This window comes from Hemicordylus capensis, chromosome 6, assembly GCF_027244095.1.
Source record: "Hemicordylus capensis ecotype Gifberg chromosome 6, rHemCap1.1.pri, whole genome shotgun sequence".
In the NCBI taxonomy this organism is placed as follows: Eukaryota; Metazoa; Chordata; class Lepidosauria; order Squamata; family Cordylidae; genus Hemicordylus; species Hemicordylus capensis.
Window position 1 is genome coordinate 106978961 of NC_069662.1, and position 17647 is coordinate 106996607.

At 46.0% G+C, this 17647-nt stretch overlaps 1 protein-coding gene across 2 annotated transcripts in view; it reads left to right on the forward strand.

Moving 5' to 3' along the window:
* Window positions 1–1740: 1740 nt before the first annotated feature.
* Window positions 1741–17647, forward strand: part of EOMES (eomesodermin) — an 85364-nt gene continuing 69457 nt past the window's right edge. Inside the window, exons 1-2 of one of the 2 annotated variants that reach the window (XM_053266006.1) lie at window positions 1741–1868; window positions 16874–16961. The gene's annotated coding sequence lies outside the window, so the exon portion shown is untranslated. Of the gene's footprint in view, window positions 1869–14168; window positions 14294–16873; window positions 16962–17647 lie in introns of those variants that run through there. The other variant, XM_053266007.1, reaches the window with a different exon arrangement.

Sequence of the window (17647 nt, forward strand, 5' to 3'; positions counted from 1 at the left end):
CCACATTTTCTCTATCTGGCTATCATACAAATCTAAGAAAACAAGACCCTGCAAATGAAAAAAATCTGTAAATTAGAAATAAATGTGTCTGCCATGTTCTGGGTTGGGACTTGAGTGCATGCTGATGGTATATGCTGAAGTCTGGCCAGGTCAGCTTCTGCCATGTCCCTATGGAAATAGTTATCTTGAAGTCTCACATTTGGCATGCCAGAACTCGTCTGATTTTACTCTGCTCAGCTGATTTAGCATGCACTGTCAGCACGTATGCAACCCTACCTAGCAGTTCAGTGCATAGCAGTGCAGCTGGGAATCAGTGTGAGCTGATTAAAAGAGAGCAGTGCGTGAATAGGCCCTTGGAATGTGCTTTCAAGGGCCAAACTACATTTTAAGCTGCAGCATATGCTCTGTCTGTCCTGGTAAATCTCTCCCACTATTTTGCCCCTAGTTTTGTCTTTGGAAAATGGCTTGTGGAAATGTTTGTTGATATGAATTGCTAGCATAGTCATTTTTCAGGGTTCATCGCCTTCCTCAGGTCTCTAGAAGATAAACCTCTGGGTGATTGGCTGTATCTTCTCTCTAGTGGGGGCCTAGAGGAAGGACTGTAGCTCAGTTTTAGAGCATCCGCCTTGAATGCAGAAGGTCCCACATTCAATTTCTGGCATCTCCAGGCTGAGGTGCAGATCCACCTACCTAAGCACATGAGGACTTCCCCCTCCCCTCATTTTCCTGAACTCCCCACCACCACACACACACCAAATTTAACTCTCATCTTCAATTTTACTTTATGTCAGTGTGCTTTTTTGTGTGTGAATTCCATTTGCAAAATTTAGTTTTCAAATTTTGGCAAAACTGTCCAATAAGAACAGTTTTATTTTTAATCCACAAAATAATCTTCCACCCATTTTATAGTGAGATTAGGACTGGTGAACACAATAACCACCACCACATTCCTTCTCCCCCCTCCCCAGGACTACTTACCTACTGCCTGTGTTGGGCAGTAACAAATGGGAGGCGGACAGACTGCTCTGCTGCTCTTCCTCTCAGTTCTGCTTGGGGATGGAAGAAGGCCCAGAACAGAACCACCTGCGCGGAGGGCCTTTGGCAAAGCTCAAGCCAAGGGTGGGAAGAGAAGGAATGGAGGCACTTGACCAGGGCCTGGGTGTCTAGGGGAACCAGGAAATGGGTTGCTATGCCATTAGGGGAAAACTGAAATTTAATGACAGAAGATCATGCTTAAGAAGAGTTCTGTAAACTTATTTCTCAGTGAATGTCCAGATCTTGGGGAGGTCTACTGGAGTAAAAATGGAAGCAATGTTAGCACATGGAACAAGCTGCACTCTAGCACAGCTGCTCGTGGCCCAGAACCTCTTCCAGATCACAGACCCTAGGCCTGGGAACTGGATGTTCAGCCTGTAAACCTGCTACTATTCTCTTTGTTAGGATGGTCTCGGGGATCTCTTTCTGCCATTCTTTACAGACTAGTGAGATGCTAGAATTAAAATATTTCACTAGATTCAGAGTTGTTGTGGGGGAGTGTCCAACCCGCCCCTAGTTTTTCCAATTAAGTGCAGAACTTTAAACAATCTTCTTTTCCTATATCTTTTTACCTGCTGTAGTGAACAGCCCCTCCTTCCCCTAAAGAGTGGACCAGAAGTGAACCCTGTCTTGACTGACAGGCAGTGACCTCTAGGGATCAGCCACTCAGCACATGGTGGGCGGGATGTAATGGGCCTTGCAGCAGGAAAAGAAGGGGGTTGGAGTCAGGCTGGGCTTACAATAGGTTGGCTGGCCAGGAAATGGCTGCACCAGGAGAATTGCAATCCTGGGAATTAGGACTGCAGGGGCCTGAAGTCTCCACTATGGATTTGGTGAGTATAGGAAGGAAACAAGGGCTTTGGCTTCGGGGAGAGGTTTAGTCTAGGGAACAGCAGGGGCATAGCAAGGTTGGAGTGGGCCCAGAGACAAGATTTTAAAATGCCCCCCCCTCCAAAGTCCAGGGCCTCCGCACACCCCAGGCCCCCAAGGATTTAAGTCTGATATTCCAAAATAAGTATGCTGCCTGCAAATACATTTCACTGAATACACACACACACGTCACAATATATAGTGATATACATTGAGTACTATACATTTGTATTACTTTTAATGCCTAGAACACACTAGAAAGATGAATTATTAAAATGGGCCCCTCGCTGCAGATTAGCAAAGGAGACTTTCAACCATGCAGGGTGAACCTATGTTTGTTTTCCCAGAATTCTGAACAAATTCAGTCAAGTTTGATTGCAGGAGGTTTTTCACAGGAGGCTTTTAAAGCCCTTTAAGACACATCTCCTCTGGAATGGAGGTGCTGCATTCACATGTTGGCCAGATTTACCCTGAAGTCCCTGCAAGTTATTGGGGAGCAGTTCACACACAAGAAAAATAAAATAAAAGCACCACACATGCTTCACAGTTCTCACTCAGACCTTCTGGGTTGCAAAACAACTTGAACATAAGTGCATTTATAAATGAATGAATGAATAAATAAAATTAATAAAATACTGTTCCAGAAGTTTTTGCAATTTTCTGCCATGAAACAAGCCACTTATAGGACTTTTTAGATATTTTTTTAAAGTCAGCAAATTTTCCAAGCTGTTTCAAAATAAATATTCAGAGACTTCTCAGTCCCTCCCCCCCCCCCATATCCAAGCCCTATGGCAAGCAGATCCCTATATATGGGGGGTGGGTGGGAAAGGTAACCACAAAAAGGAGTTCACACTCTACCTGGCAAATGCTGGTCTGGGTTAAGCAGGGCAGCAAGGGGTCTTCTGCTGCAGAGAACACTCTAGCTGCCTCCTCCTTCCTGGCTTGCTTGGGCCCTACTCGAGTTCAGGCTTCACTGCGGCCTACACGGAGGCCTCCGTGGAAGCCCCGCCCACCCGCCGATCAGCTGAGATGCGGGAGAAAAGGAGCTCTTTGCAGCTTGCCTGCTGCTTCGATTGCGGGCCAGCAGAACAAGCAGGAGAGACGGCGAAGAGGGCAAGTGGCTGAGAGGCTATGGGGCTGGGCAGGGGGCAATGGGGAGTCACATGAGGTGCCTCTGGGGTGCCCCTCCAGGCAGTGGGGCCCCCAGACAACTGTCTCCCCTTGCCCTATCATTGTTACGCGCCTGGGGAACAGTTTGTTAGTTAGCCCGCGTTAGACTTCTTATTCTACTTTGGTGTCCCTTGCAACTGTTTTACTGTGTTTTATCTGTAACGTAACAAGCTAAGAGAAATTGAGCCAGCGCCAGTAAGTCAGTAACTAAAAGCCGAGAAAGCCTCACGCAGAACCGGTCTGTAGTATTTTGAATGAAGTTTTTCTCTCTTTGTTCTTTGTATTTTACCTGCTTCTGAGTGGATTTTTAACTCAAGAAAAGGGGTTTTATTCTGGTGCAACACACGTCTCAATTTGATTGCTCAGCAACTCTACCAAGTTTTCTCATCACGTGTAGGCTGCACGTAGAAGGGGTTTTTTTGGTACTTTTCAAGTGGTAAAGAGGAGAGTTCCCTAGAATTTCACCCACACCGGGGGTGGGGGGGTGGGATTAAACTCTGTTAAAAAGTGGGTGTGGTGGCAGCGATTGACCTACTGATGAAACAGGAAAGTTTAAGTTAAAGGAACAGCCTTTGTTGGGAAAGCATGGAGGGAATGATTCAGCATTTTTCTTCCCCTCACAAGGGCTTGCTTTGTGACAAAGGCTGGGTTAAATTCACTACATCTGCCCCCAAAGAGTTATCTCTCTCCTCAGAACATATTTTCTCCTCCAAATGTCTTTCCTCTCCCTGCAAAAAAATTAAGTGAGGAGTTGCTCCTCAAGCTCCACCCACCCCACCGCCCTGCATCCATTGGCACCCTTGTCTCCAGGACAGGTTAGGAAATATCCACAAGAGCTGTTGCAAGTCAGTATAGACCAGGACTGCAAAACAGAAAAGCCCCAGCGGGCAGGTATCAATGATGAATTTGTGTGGGGGGGCTGAGGTCAATTTTCAGTGCATTATTACATTAAAATTAATTATTTTAAAAATACAAATATGACAAAGATTTATACCCTGCTTTTCATCAAAAGTGCCAAAAGCAGTTTACATAGAAATAAATAAATTAAATAAAGAAAATGGCTCCCTGTCCCCAAAGGGCTCACAATCTAAAAAGAAACATAAGATAAACACCATCAACAGCCACTGGAGGGATGCTGTGCTGGGGATGGATAGGGCCATCCTATCCAATATTAATAAAAACAGATATTTTTGCCTGTAGATCCCGCCCTCATCAAGAAACCCATCTAGAATTTCTCTATTGGTCAATGGAGCCAATCTAACCGCAAAACTATTTTTAACTTCCTTGATTTCGGGGAGAGAAAACATTTGCATGTAAATAGCTACTAACCTACCTAGTTGTCAGCCGCTCCACTGAGAGGAGAGGTAATCATTACAAGGAGCATTCCTTAGGTTTTAAACAGAAAGATGGGATCCTTGTATTGTAAAGCAAAAACAAATATAGTCAACTGTAAATGAAGATTAAAAAATCAAATCAAAGTAGGGTTTGTCCAGAATCTTTTTCACATTTTCAATCACTTTGCAGTAGCACTGGTCAAAAACAAAAAACAGTCCTTTACTCTTCTCATGCTAATGAGAATCCAGCAAAATCAGACTCATCACACAGCTCTGGGGACTACTTGGAATTGGCACTGAAGCTAATATAACATCCGAAAATTTACCACTTGCTTTTTACATTGATGATCAAACTACTGCCCTCCCATCATTCTGGTGCATGGTTGTAAGTGTGCTAGAGTATCAGGATTTTTAAAAAATAATGTAGGTGGAGGTCTCTCCACCAGAAATAGACTGCAGGGCTCAGGAAGCAACTCTGAGTGGAATTGTGGGAGTGGCCTGCAGAGTTGAAGCCACTCCCGCATAGGTAGCCGCACCTCCATCTCACACTTTATCTCAGGGTCATCTCTCCATATGATGCAGCAAAAATCCTGGAGTTTCTCACACTGCTGTTTTCAACACTGTCTCAAAATGCAAGATTTTAAACACACATATTATGTATTCAGGGCTAGACATCATGAATCTAGCATGTGTGGGAGTCATGAAAAAAGCAGTTGCCTGTATGAACAGCACCTTCCTGCTACTGAGTTGCTGTAAATTCCTCCTATGAATTCTCCCCTACCCTAAGAGTAGTGAAGCAGAAGTAAATCGCCTTTCCATAAGAATGGAAAATATCCGTATGACTCCTAATCCCTTCAAATACTCACACTTGGGATGTTCTTCATAGTGTGGGACATTAGTACAATGTATAGGACTAAGTCCAGTTGCTTTTTTCTTCATGCTCTCGGTCGTTTTGACAACTTTATCCCTATGTGATGGGGGACCCAATCAATCCTTTATTATGGTCAGAGACCAGCATAAAATTGATATAGATTTAAAATTACATGTTATGTGATGTTGTTATGATAATATGATGGGACATAACTTGACAAATCTGAAATTAAGGATAATTGCAATTTTAAAAAGCAAGTTAAAATACATATTAAATACATGGCTGCCAATAGGTTTCCGGACAAAATACAAAGTGTTAGTTATAATTTATAAGCCCTAAACTGCTTCGGCACTGGGTATCTAAGAGAGCGTCTTCACTACGAGCCCCACCGCCCATTGAGGTCATCCGAGGAGGTCTGTCTCCAGTTACCGCCAACTCATTTGGTGGCTTCACAGAGACTTGGTTTCTGCCCCGAGATTGTGGAATGCGCTGCCTGCTGAGATACAATCCTCCCCACCTCTGGCAATTTAAAAAAAAACACCTGAAAACCCATCTTTTCGCCCAAGCTTTCTCAGCTTCCTAAATTTTTTAGGTTTTAATCTCTGGTTTATTTTTAAATTGTTGAATTGTTTTAATTTCTTTGTATATGTTTTAAACTTGTTTTATGCTATTGTTAACCACCCAGAGACGAAAGTTTGGGGTGGTGTACAAGGTTGATAAATAATAAATAATAAATATTAGTACATATCATCAAAAGGCTAAAACTAAGAATGATTGCAGTTTAAAAAGTAAAATAGATAGAACATACTCGTTGAAACTAAATAAGATAAAAACCTAAAATTACTAAAGCTAAAAGAGATAAAATAATGATAATATAATGATACAGTTTCTATTATAGAAATGCCCAGGAAAAAATAAAAAGGGGAGTATAAAATTGTAAAAGTCCAGATTTAAAATTATAAAAAGCAATAAAAGGAGTGGGGGGAGGAAAACAATGAAATGTAGTAAAATGCAATAAAATGCAGTACAATGCAATAAAACAATAGATATGGATGCATGGGCAAGAGCAAGGACAATCCAGAGTCGTCATGAATCAGATTAAGGGGTCTCACAGCCTAGCATCCTTTGACGGATGCCGATCGCAGCTGCACAGAACTTGGCAATGTTATGTGTAATGGCATGGTTAGAGTCAGAAAGCAACAGAGAACTGTAGAATTGTCTCGAACGTCCCAGGAACTTGCTAAGCAATAGAGAATAAGGGCGACACGAATGTCTCTATAAAATAGGCAGTATAGAAGGACATGCTCAATAATTTTGATCTGTTCTGAGCCACAGCCTGGGACATAATCGCTCTCCAAGTGGGATCTTTCTGTAACGGCTCTCTTGCACTGCTGAGGGGAGACCATGGCAGCGAGCCAAAGTGAACGCCCTTTTGTGGTTTGGGACCTCCAAATGAGTGAGATATGCTGCAGGAGAGGCAGTATATCTAAGGTCCTCACTGATATAAAATTTGGAGACAGTACTGACGTCCATTTGGTGCTCAATGTCTGTAATGTGCTGCTTAATAGTTGCTTTTGCCTGATCGTAGCCCATGTTGAGCAGGGACAGTGGGGAGAGGCCCAGGGAAGCTAATTTTGCCTCAGTTGCCTGAGCCCAACTAGATTGATAATCATCATGCAGGGTTAGAGGGGCAAGACCAGTTGGGCAAAAGGATAGTCTAAAATTGGGTGCCAGTCCAAGTTTGAGCCAAACTGGCCTCGGGCATGCTTGTAAAAAAGGGGAGTCCAGTGAGGATTCCCTGTCACAAGCAAAGGGGGAAACCCTGCCTTCCTAAAAAGAACTCCTAATAAGTGCAGTGAGATGGCACCTCATAGTTGGCTGCATGGCACTGCAGCGGTGCCACGGCACAGCTCCTCCAAACCCCCAGACTGCATCCAGCACAGCCCAGTTCTCTGGCCTCCGCGTGTGCATGGAGGCCAGAACCGGGCCTCACTGGAGTTCCAGGCCTTGTCCCGGGGGGGTGGGGGGTGAGCTGCACCGCCACGGCTGTGCCACTTCCATCACCATGCCACGTGGCCGACTGTGAGGCGCCTTCTTGCTGCCCCTGTTAGGAGTTATTTTATTATGCAGGCAGCGTTTCCCCCTTTGCTTGTAAAGAGGAATCCTCACCAGATTCCCCTTTGCAAGCATGCCCCTTCAAGCCGAATTGAGCCAGTTCCAAACTGGTTCAGCCTGGTTTCACCCTTTGACCTAACCAGGGGCCAAACCAAGTCAGGGGCCGAACTGAGTTGGGGGCTGGTGGTCTTATTCGAATTTGCCTTGAATCTGAACTGAACCACCAGAATTGGTTCTGTGCACATCCCTAACTTTGATAGCTCTGAGCATCTTGGAGGAAAGGTATGATAGAAATGTAGCAATATGGCATAGCTTTAAAGGACTACCTGCATCTATATGAATCTACATGAGCATGTTCCACTAAGACCCTTCCAAGGTGCCCTCACCATTAACTCCACCAGAAATCCTCCCTGACTTTGGAACTATCTCCATTCTTCTCATTATTCCAGGGCCAGGATCCTTGCTGACCTCTCATGCTCAACTGGCATTCTATTAAGACCTCCAAGGCTCCACCCAGCTCTAAAATTCTGTTATTCTATAGGCATACTGTAGTTGATTTCTGTAAGCCGGAGACTGGACTAGAAACAGGTCTGATCCTAAGCTTTTTGGTGCCCCAGGCGAAGTTTGATTTTGACACATACACACCCTAACCAAGAAGTGCTTTAACTTGAGTCACGCGGGCTGCTTATTCACACAGTCGAATGTTGAGCCCATGCAGATGACTAGCAAATGACTAGCCCGTGCTGGTTTGGGGATCCAGTGGAAGAGAGTTCTGAGTCTATTATGGGGGCAGAATTCCAGCACTTCAGAGATGAAAAGATGTTGCAGAAAATTTGGAAATCCAGTCTTAAACAATTTCTTTTTGGAAGTTGTTGTTGTTGTTGTTTAATTTATAGGCCACCTGACCCCAAAGGTGCTAGGTAGTTTACAAAAATAAACACAATAGAAACAGAATAAAACCATTACACAATTAAAATTTAAAACATTCAAAGATTACAGCAATTTTAAAGAACCAAACAGCAATTAAAATTTAAAATATTCAGAAATAAATGCTGAGGCAGGCAATCCAAACTCAGGAGAGGTAGTGCAACTTTTGAGACTAATTGTTTATTGGGGGCTGAGGTGCTATGAGCAAAGATGACTGTGTATTTTGGGGTGCAGAATGTGTAGGCCCTTTGGGGAGCAGGGTACAGTATTGCATATTCTTGCACCACTGCAAAGAACTTCAGGGGTGCCATACGAGAGGAAGAGAAAAAAATAATTGCCAGTGCTATATTCTGGCACTGTTTATGTGCCTCACTCCAAGAACTGGTGCCCCAGGTGACTGCAAAGGTCTACCTAGTGGATGGGACAACCCTGAACAGAAAACCTCCAAGATCCCTTCCAGATGCACAGGGTTGCTTGCCTGGTGCTATTTGGACTACGTTCAGTCACCAAGTTAAAACCATTGTATTTGCCCAAGATTTTTAATGTACACAAATGTAGTTTTTTTATTGCCTCTATTATTTCATTTTTGCTGCTTTAGCAGGTGACCTGTTTGGATTTTGTAGTTCATTGATTCTAATTTTGTTTATTATTATTATTTCTTGTTTACACAGTCAGACAGGTGTTATTGACTGGTTTGTTTTATCCAGACATCAAGTCCTTCCCAAGGACCTGGGATGGCTGAATTTTATTATCAATGTTGTTGTTGTTATAGATATCGTCGCAAAATATAGGCTGTTCCCAGTAAAGTTGTTTTTTGTAGTTGGCTGATGGTGATTTCTGTGGCCCCTATGGTGCTGAGGTGCTCTTCTAGTTGTTTTGGAATTGCACCTAGGGTGCCAATTAATTAATTAATTATATTATTATTATTATTATTATTATTATTATTATTATTATTAATTTGCTGCATTGTAGTTTTAAATTAAAAGGTAAGTAAGTAAAGTGTGCCGGCGAGTTGGTGTCGACTCCTGGCGACCACAGAGCCCTGTGTTTTTCTTTGGTAGAATACAGGAGGGGTTTACCATTGCCTCCTCTCACGCAGTTTGAGATTATGCCTTTCAGCATCTTCCTATATTGCTGCTGCCCGAAATAGGTGTTTCCCATAGTCTGGTAAACATACCAGCAGGGATTTGAACCGGCAACCTCTGGCTTGCTAGTCAAGTCATTTCCCCGCTGCGGGTAGGGTGTGCTTTTATTAAATCAAATAGCACTCAGAAAGTTTAGCTTCCTTTAAAATACACACACACACATATACACATACACATATATACACATACATATAAGATTTATCTGTGACCCAGGCTGCAGTTGTTTGCACACAAACCTGGGAGTAAGCCTGGTTTACTTCTGAGCAGGAATGCATTGGCAAAGTTCTAAAGTGGAAGACAGTTGGGAATGGGACCCTTCTTGCCCATTTAAAAAAAAACTCACCGTAAAAGGGATGGCTGGGATTCATCATTATATTGACACCTTTAAAATGAACTTTCTGATTTCACAGAAATATATATGTGGGCCCTATGAAACAGGTTGCTTGTGCATGTGTGGGTTGTCGGTTTATAACATTGCAGCCTTCACAGGGGCTGCTCAGGTCAGGGCCTAGCACCAGAAACCACAACCCTCCTTCTGAAGGTGTAGATCACCCTTGCAGTAGCAGAGGTTGTTTTATCACCTGAGGTTTTTGGGGGGTTGAGGGAAGATGGAGGTGGGGGAAGATCCAGTCACACATGACTCTATAATTTGTTGCTTGTTTTTCACTGTTTTCTAAACTTAATTGCACACAAATGTGATACTGGCAGGAAAACATTTTTTGTTAAAGAAAAATTTCCCACAGGATTGTCACCTGTCAGGGTGGCGACAACTTCATAAAGAAAATATGACAAAATATGACAAGCCACAAAATCTGAAGGCAGTATCAATAACAGACTGTAAAGAACTTGGACACTTCTCCCCCCTCCCCCCAGGACCACTTTATACCTTTTTGGTTTTCCTTCTCCTCTGTTTGTTTATGTGGACTCTAGTTTTAACAACCTTTTTTCTCTCTCTCTAAAGCAATCTTTCCACCAGCTTTCTTTGATGTTTGTCTTTCCCCTACGTATAACCTTTAAAATACCACAGCGAGAGAACTTGTGAAGAAACCAAACAGGTGCAGGCCTCACCTCACCACCAGCCCGAAGTCCCCCCACTTGCTCTGCCTCCTCTTAGGCAGGGCATTTCCCCTGATTTCCCGTCACACTTATGGCTTTGGTTTTGCATTGTGCCTGCATAGTAGCATCAAATCCAAAAGTGAAACTAAGTAAAGTTCTGAGATACGATGCTGGGAAACACCTTCCCTCACTTCAGAAGGTGCAAGCTGTTACCCACTAGCCAAGACTCACCTGGGTTATGCTTGATAATGAGGTTGTACACATGCCCTCTTTTCTCAGAGCCGGGGAGGGCTGGCGGGCGGAGGGGAGGAGGCAGGATTGCTCCTGCCTTCCTCCCCACACAATCGCAGCTGAAGCCCTGCTCACTGCACCGCGTTCGCAGACAAGCACTGCTGCAGCGAGCAGTGCGGCAGCAAGGAGGCCGGGGGAAGGATGCCTGGCTTCCAGAAAGCCCACAATGCACCCTGCATTGCAGCTTGCACGGTGCTTTGGAGGCATTTTAGAGGCTGGGGCCTTCTTCCCCCATCTTCCATAGTGGCTCAGGCTGGCGGCAGCCTAAACAGGGCTGCAGGCAGTCTTTGCTGCCAGATGAACAGGGACTGAGATCAGAGGGCACACACCTGGGCTACCCAGAATTCCCGGGCTATCCAGCAGGGCAGCACTGGGATCAGCCTCGATCCTGGTGCTTCACATGAGCAGCTCTACCCAGGTAGGGCAGCACAAAGGTAGGGCTGCTTTTAGCAGCAGCTCATCCGTCTAGGCAAGAGGGCCAGCGCCAGACATGCAGCAAAAACAACAACAAACCCACAGCCACGCTGTTTATTTCTCTCTTTAGGCTGACATGTCTCTGTGTATTTTCCTCCTCCCCTCTCTTCCTCCCCCTCTCCTGACAGAGAAGACACACACCCACTACTTTCCAGCAGGCTTCCTCTCCGGCTCTTTTTTCCTGCTTGTTTTCTTCCCTCCCCGCTCTGGCACTAGGGTGGTCCATCGCCCGCTCTGCATTGCTCTACACCTGCGCAGCTCAAATGTTCCACACACAAAAAGTAGAGTGCGCTTATATTTTTCCCTAACGTAGGCAATGTCATCACTGCCCACAGCAGATTAGACTGCACTGAGTTCCAAGTCTACACATGCTGAAGTGGGTGGGGAAAAGAGGTGGGGGTGGCTGTTCTTTCTCTATGGGGAGACCCAGCAGCAGGAGGTTTGTGCAGGTCCCAACCAAGCTTTTGCTGCTTCCCATCCATCTAGTGCAGGGATTCTCAACGTGTGGGTCCCCAGATGTAATTGGACTTCAGCTCCCATAATTCCCAACCAATGGTCACTGGGGCTGGGGATTATGGGAGTTGAAGTCCAATCACATCTGGGGACCCACACATTGAGAAACCCTGATCGAGTGGGACTTTATCCTGTGCTTTGCTCTATAAGTGGATTACTTACTCATTCAGGCTACAACCTCCTGGCTCTGATCTGGAGGACTCTAGAGTGAAGGACTGAAGCCCAGTAAGCTGATAATCCTTAAAAGGCTTAGGTTCGAGTTACCTTAGAGAGCACTTTCTTCTACATGATCCCCACCGCACGTTAAGGTCATCTGAGGAGGTCCGTCTCTAGTTACCACCAGTTTGTCTGGTGGTGACTCAGAGACAGGCCTTCTCTGTAGCTGCCCAGGGGCTGTGGAATGCATTCCAGCAGAAATCCGTAATCTGAGTTCATTGCTGGCATTCAGGAGAGCCCTCAAAACTATCTGTTTGGCCTGGCCTTCCAGGGTTTTTAATTTGCTGTAAATTGTTTTTAACTGCTATAACTGTTCGGCCTGGTTCTCCAGGGTTTTTAACTGTATAAATGTTTTAACTGTTAATTAGTTTTATGCTGTTTTTATAGTTTTGATTTTAATTGTAAATTGATTTTAATTGTTTTTTCTTTGATGTAAACTGCCCTGAGCCATTTTTGGGTGGTATATCAATCAATCAATCAATCAAATAAATAAATAGAAGGAACTTTCTTCTCTTCCCAGCCAGGATGTTGTGGCTGGTGTGGTGAAGTTTGCCAAGTGATCTGGCTTCCTCTGGGACTTTAAAGGTGTGAGGAGGGTCTGTTTTGTCCCATGCAACATTTCCCACCAAATGGGAAATGCCACTTTGGTGGCTTGAAAACTACTTTGGCTTCCTCCTCCCTTGTTTGGAAAGCAGTTTGTTCTCACCACTCATTCAGAGCTTCAACAGTCTGTCAGAGGCAGCCCAGGTACAGCTTGCCGCCCCCTCCCCGCTAGCCACACCCCGTACTTCAGCATCCGACCTCAGATGCAGTGGGGTGTGGTTTGCTCGCAAACGGGGCTGCATGCCCCATTCACAAGTAAAACAGCCAGAGTGACTCCCTGACTTTTGAAGGCAGAAAGAGCCACTCCGGCTGTGCTGCAAATGTGGCGCTCCCCCCACATTTGTAAGCAAACCATGCCCAACGTCTGACGTTGGTGGCATGGCTGAAGTGTGAGGCGCGACCCCTGAGTTGTGGCGGCCCGTGTTATTTGGACTTGTTCGTTCTGTGGTGACTCTGCCAGAGCTGTCAGTGGTCAGTTTAAAAACTCTTCTGGGGAACTGTGTCCTCCAATCTATATCTGCAATTTTAAAAACGAGTGGAGATGCTACAGATTGTGGCTGAAATCAAATACACACTTTATTTAGGGTGCTAAGTTCAATTGATCCCTGTGGGACTTACTTCTGAGTAAACATCCCAATGTACATGTGCTGTGCAGAGAACTGCAGCCCAACAGCCAGATCCTATGCATCTTTACTTAGAAGGAAGCCTCTGTGAGCTTATTTTCTATGAATAGGACTACAGCCTTAAATCTGTTTGGAATTTGATTAACTGAGCAAAGTTTCCTAAAAGGGCATCCTGTTGCACATCTGCAACCGTTCCAGCAACAGAACTCTATAATTATATATTAACAGAAGAAAGCACCACACCTGGGGAAAAGAGAAGTAGTAGACCCCTGCTAACTGGGTAAAGAGGCACCTTTTAACGTGGTGATTCTCTTTATTGAGCAGGGGGAGAGTAACTGGCCCTATCCACCCCCAGCCCAGTACCTCCAGTGACTGTTGCTGGTGTCTATCTTTTTCACACAACACGTGATCCACTTGTGGAACTCTCTGCCACAGGATGTGGTGACAGCCAACAACCTGGATGGTTTTAAGAGGGGTTTGGATAACTTCATGGAGGAGAGGTCTATCAATGGCTACCAGTCGGAGGGCTGTGAGCCACCTCCAGCCTCAAAGGCAGGATGCCTCTTAGTACCAGTTGCAGGGGAGTAATGGCAGGAGAGAGGGTATGCCCTCAACTTCTGCTTGTGGCTTCCAGCAGCATCTGGTGGGCCACTGTGAGAAACAGGATGCTGGACTAGATGGGCCTTGGGCCTGATCCAGTAGCATAGGCGGAACTGGGGGGGCAGGCAGGGCACGTGCCCTAGGCGCCTCTGAGGTGGGGGTGCCATGCCAGTTCCTGCCACCCCCACCCCATTGCCCAGCCCCAGGGCCCCTCAGCCACTTGCCTCCAGCTCCGGCCTAGAATCGGCGAGGCCTAGATCGGAGCAGCCTGCAAACTGCAGAGCTCTTCTCTCCCCGCCTCTCAGCTGATCGGCGGGTGGGCGGGGCTTCCAGAGAGGCCTCCGAGTAGGCCTCCCTGAAGCCTGAACTCGAGTAGGCCCCAGCAAGCCAGGAAGGAGGCTGGCAGAGCTCCCTGCAGCAGACCCGACCATCCAGCACAGCTTTTGCAAGGTAGGCTGTGAATTCCTTTTTGTGGTTACCCCCATATATAGGGATCTGCTTGCCATAGGGCTTTGATATGGGTGGTGGGGCGAGACTGAGAAGTCTCTGAATATCTATATATTTAATTCTCCTGGATGTGCCTTTGGAACGTGCGTGCGTCTCTGCAGCCCAGCTGATTGGCTGGGCTGCGGGGGCGCCTGATTGGTCCTGGCACACCCAGGAGAATTGCCTGGCTGGGTGGCTGCAGAGGCAAGGCGGCGGGCCCGGCCCCGGCGGCGGCGGCACTCTCGGGCCCGGCCCCTGCCCCGGCGGCGGCACTCTCGGGCCCGGCCCCTGCCCCGGCGGCGGCACTCTCGGCCCCGGCCCCGGCCCCGGCAGCACTCTTGCACCCGGTGGCAGTGGCGCTACTAGGGGTGCAGATGCTATGCGCCCGGTCAGCTAGTTTAATTTAAAACAGACTGAAAAATGTGCTGGCTTTAAAAAAAAAAACTATCTAAGGCCTATAAGTGGCTTGTTTCATGTCAGAAAATTACAAAAACTTCTGGAACAAATATTTATTTATTCATTCATTCTTTCATTCATTTATAAATGCACTTATGTTCAAGTTGTTTTGCAGCCCAGAAGGTCTGAGTGAGAACTGTGAAGCATGTGTTGTGCTCTTATTTTATTTTATTTTATTTTTCTTGTGTGTGAACTGCTCCCCAATAACTTGCAGGGACTTCAGGGTACATCTGGCCAACATGTGAATGCAGCACCTCCATTCCAGAGGAGATGTGTGTTAAAGTGCTTTAAAAGCCTCGTGTGAAAAACCTCCCGGAATCAAACTTTACTGAATTTGTTCAGAATTCTGAGAAAACAAACATAGGCTTACCCTGCATGGTTGAAAGTCTCCTTTGTTAATCTGCAGCGAGGGGGGCATTTTAATAATTAGCGTTGCTAGAGTGTTCTAGGCATTAAAAGTAGCACAAATATATAGTACTCAATGTATATCACTATATACTGTGAAGTGTGCATGTGTGTATTCAGTGAAATGTATTTCCAGGCAGCATACTTATTTTGAAATATCAGACTTAAATCCTTGGGGGCCTGGGATGTGTGGAGGCCCTGGACTTTGAGGGGCTGGGGGCCCATTTCAAAATCTCATCTTGGCCCATTCCAACCTTGCTATGCCCCTGGTGGTCACTACACATGGGTTTCTGCACAACACCTGCACAGAAGAAACTTCCATGTAGAAAATGTGTCTCTTGTAAATAGACACTGAATTTTCCATCCATGACTGGGATATTTGAGAGTTAGAGTCAATAATAAAAGAACAGCACACTGCTTGTGACAGGAAGGGGCAAATTACAATGATTTCTTAGTCTGGCAGGGGCTTGTTTTGGCTCTGGCAGAACTTGGCTGTCTGCTCCTGTTGCAAATGCCTCTGTCTAGTGTGGCAAACTAATGTATCCTCCTCCCTCTTGGTGTCAAAGTAAGCACTGGTGTGGTGAATGCACATATACCCCATCATGAGCCAACAGTCATCATAAGACAAAGGCTGGCAGGAATCATTCACTGGTTTATAGACACCCCCACCCCCACCTTCTTCTTCCCCTATTTTGCTAGTGGCTATTTGGGCAGGTGATCCTCTAGGACAAAGTCATGTTTTTTAAAAAGCATGAGATGAGACAGAGAAAATGACACTTGGAATCCTCACATAACTGACTGTTGTTCTAAGTCTTTTACAGAGATGGCTCATGTTTTCAGGTTTTGATCAACAACCATGTCTAGATGGTACAGTGTTCCTTTTAACAGGGATTTCCAGATATTGTTGACTACAAGTCCCATCATTCCTGTTTGGACAGGGGCGCAATTTCAGTGCTTGCCCTAGGCACTATTTTCCCTAGTTACGCCTCTGTCCAGCAGGGCTGTTGTTATGTTCTTGTGTTCTTTTTAGATTGTGAGCCCTTTGGGAACAGGGAGCCATTTTATTTATTTGTTATTTCTCTGTGTAAACCGCCCAAAAAGATATTTTTGGAAGGGCGGTATAGAAATTGAATGAATGAATGAATGAATGAGTAAATAAATAAATAAATAAATAAATAAATAAATAAATAAATAAAAGTGGGGATTGGGGACCACATCCTGCTCCCCAAACTGAAATTGTTGGGGTCTGTGATTATTTAGCAAAGCACCAAGGAAGCTACCACTCCAGTTAGAGAGTGCAGAGTTTAGTGGTTGCAGCTGTTTGAGTAACACGCATGGAGATCACTGCAGAGCTGTAGAGCCTAAACCAAACTGATTTATTGGTGATGTAGGATTTGAGCCAGATCAAGAAGGTGGGTGACAAGTTTAGCTGCTTTTTGTGGCACGGTGCCCGGGGATGCTGGCAGATGGATGGGGAAGAGTTCTGGCCACAGTGGTTGAGGAGTGGAAAGCTTGGTGGGTGGTAGGTGGTGATTGGGGTGGTGTGGGTGTTGGGTGGCAATAGGCGGTCTGTGTAGGCATGGGATTGTTGTGGCAGGGTGGATGTGCCTTGGGAGTACTGGATGGGGTTGGGAGGTGGTGCTGACTCAAAATTCTCTTCCTCGCCATGCCCCCTCTCTGCAGAATCACCAGTGAGGGAAGACCCTGTTCAGCTACTACTGCCTCTAGACCAGCCAGTTGACCCAGCCCTACCAGCCAGCATCGACTATTGGTGAGCATCCACCAGCCCCTGACCCTGATGCCCCACAAAGGGCCACAATAAATGCAGAGCATGTGGCCCAGATGCACAACTGGAGTAGAATAGACCAGCTGCAGCCAGCCAAGGACCTGGTGGTGTAGCATGCTGAGTTCTCACAGGCCACCTGTGCGGTGCTGTGTGAGATAGATATGAGAGAGGGGGAAGGCAGCCACTGAAGCCAGTCAGAGACAACAGGGTGTGTGTGGGGGGTGAGCTCTCACATGCCATTCGGGCCCTAGATGAGGAGTGGTCCAAGCAAAGGAGGAGGTGGGAGCTTCTCAGGTATGACAGCACATGGAGATCCATGAAGAATGCAGATGAGTGGGATGATGATCGCTTTGGGGATAGCTTCAGGAAGTCTAGGGCAAACTTTGACTACTGGGCAAGTGAGATGGAGTACTGTCTCTGCTGGCAGGACACAGTGATGTGCCACATAATCTCTGTGCGGAGAAGGGCTGCCATAACCGTTTGCAAGCTGGCCTCAACTCCAACTACCATATGCTCAGCAACCTGTTTGCGGTCGGCAGATCCACCATCTGCAAGATAGGAAAGTGGTGAACATGCTGAATTGCTCATGGACGATGTGATCTGAGTGGGTGACCCAAAGGAGGAGGAGGCAGGCTTTGAAAAGAAGGGGTTCCTGGGCATCCTGGACTGTA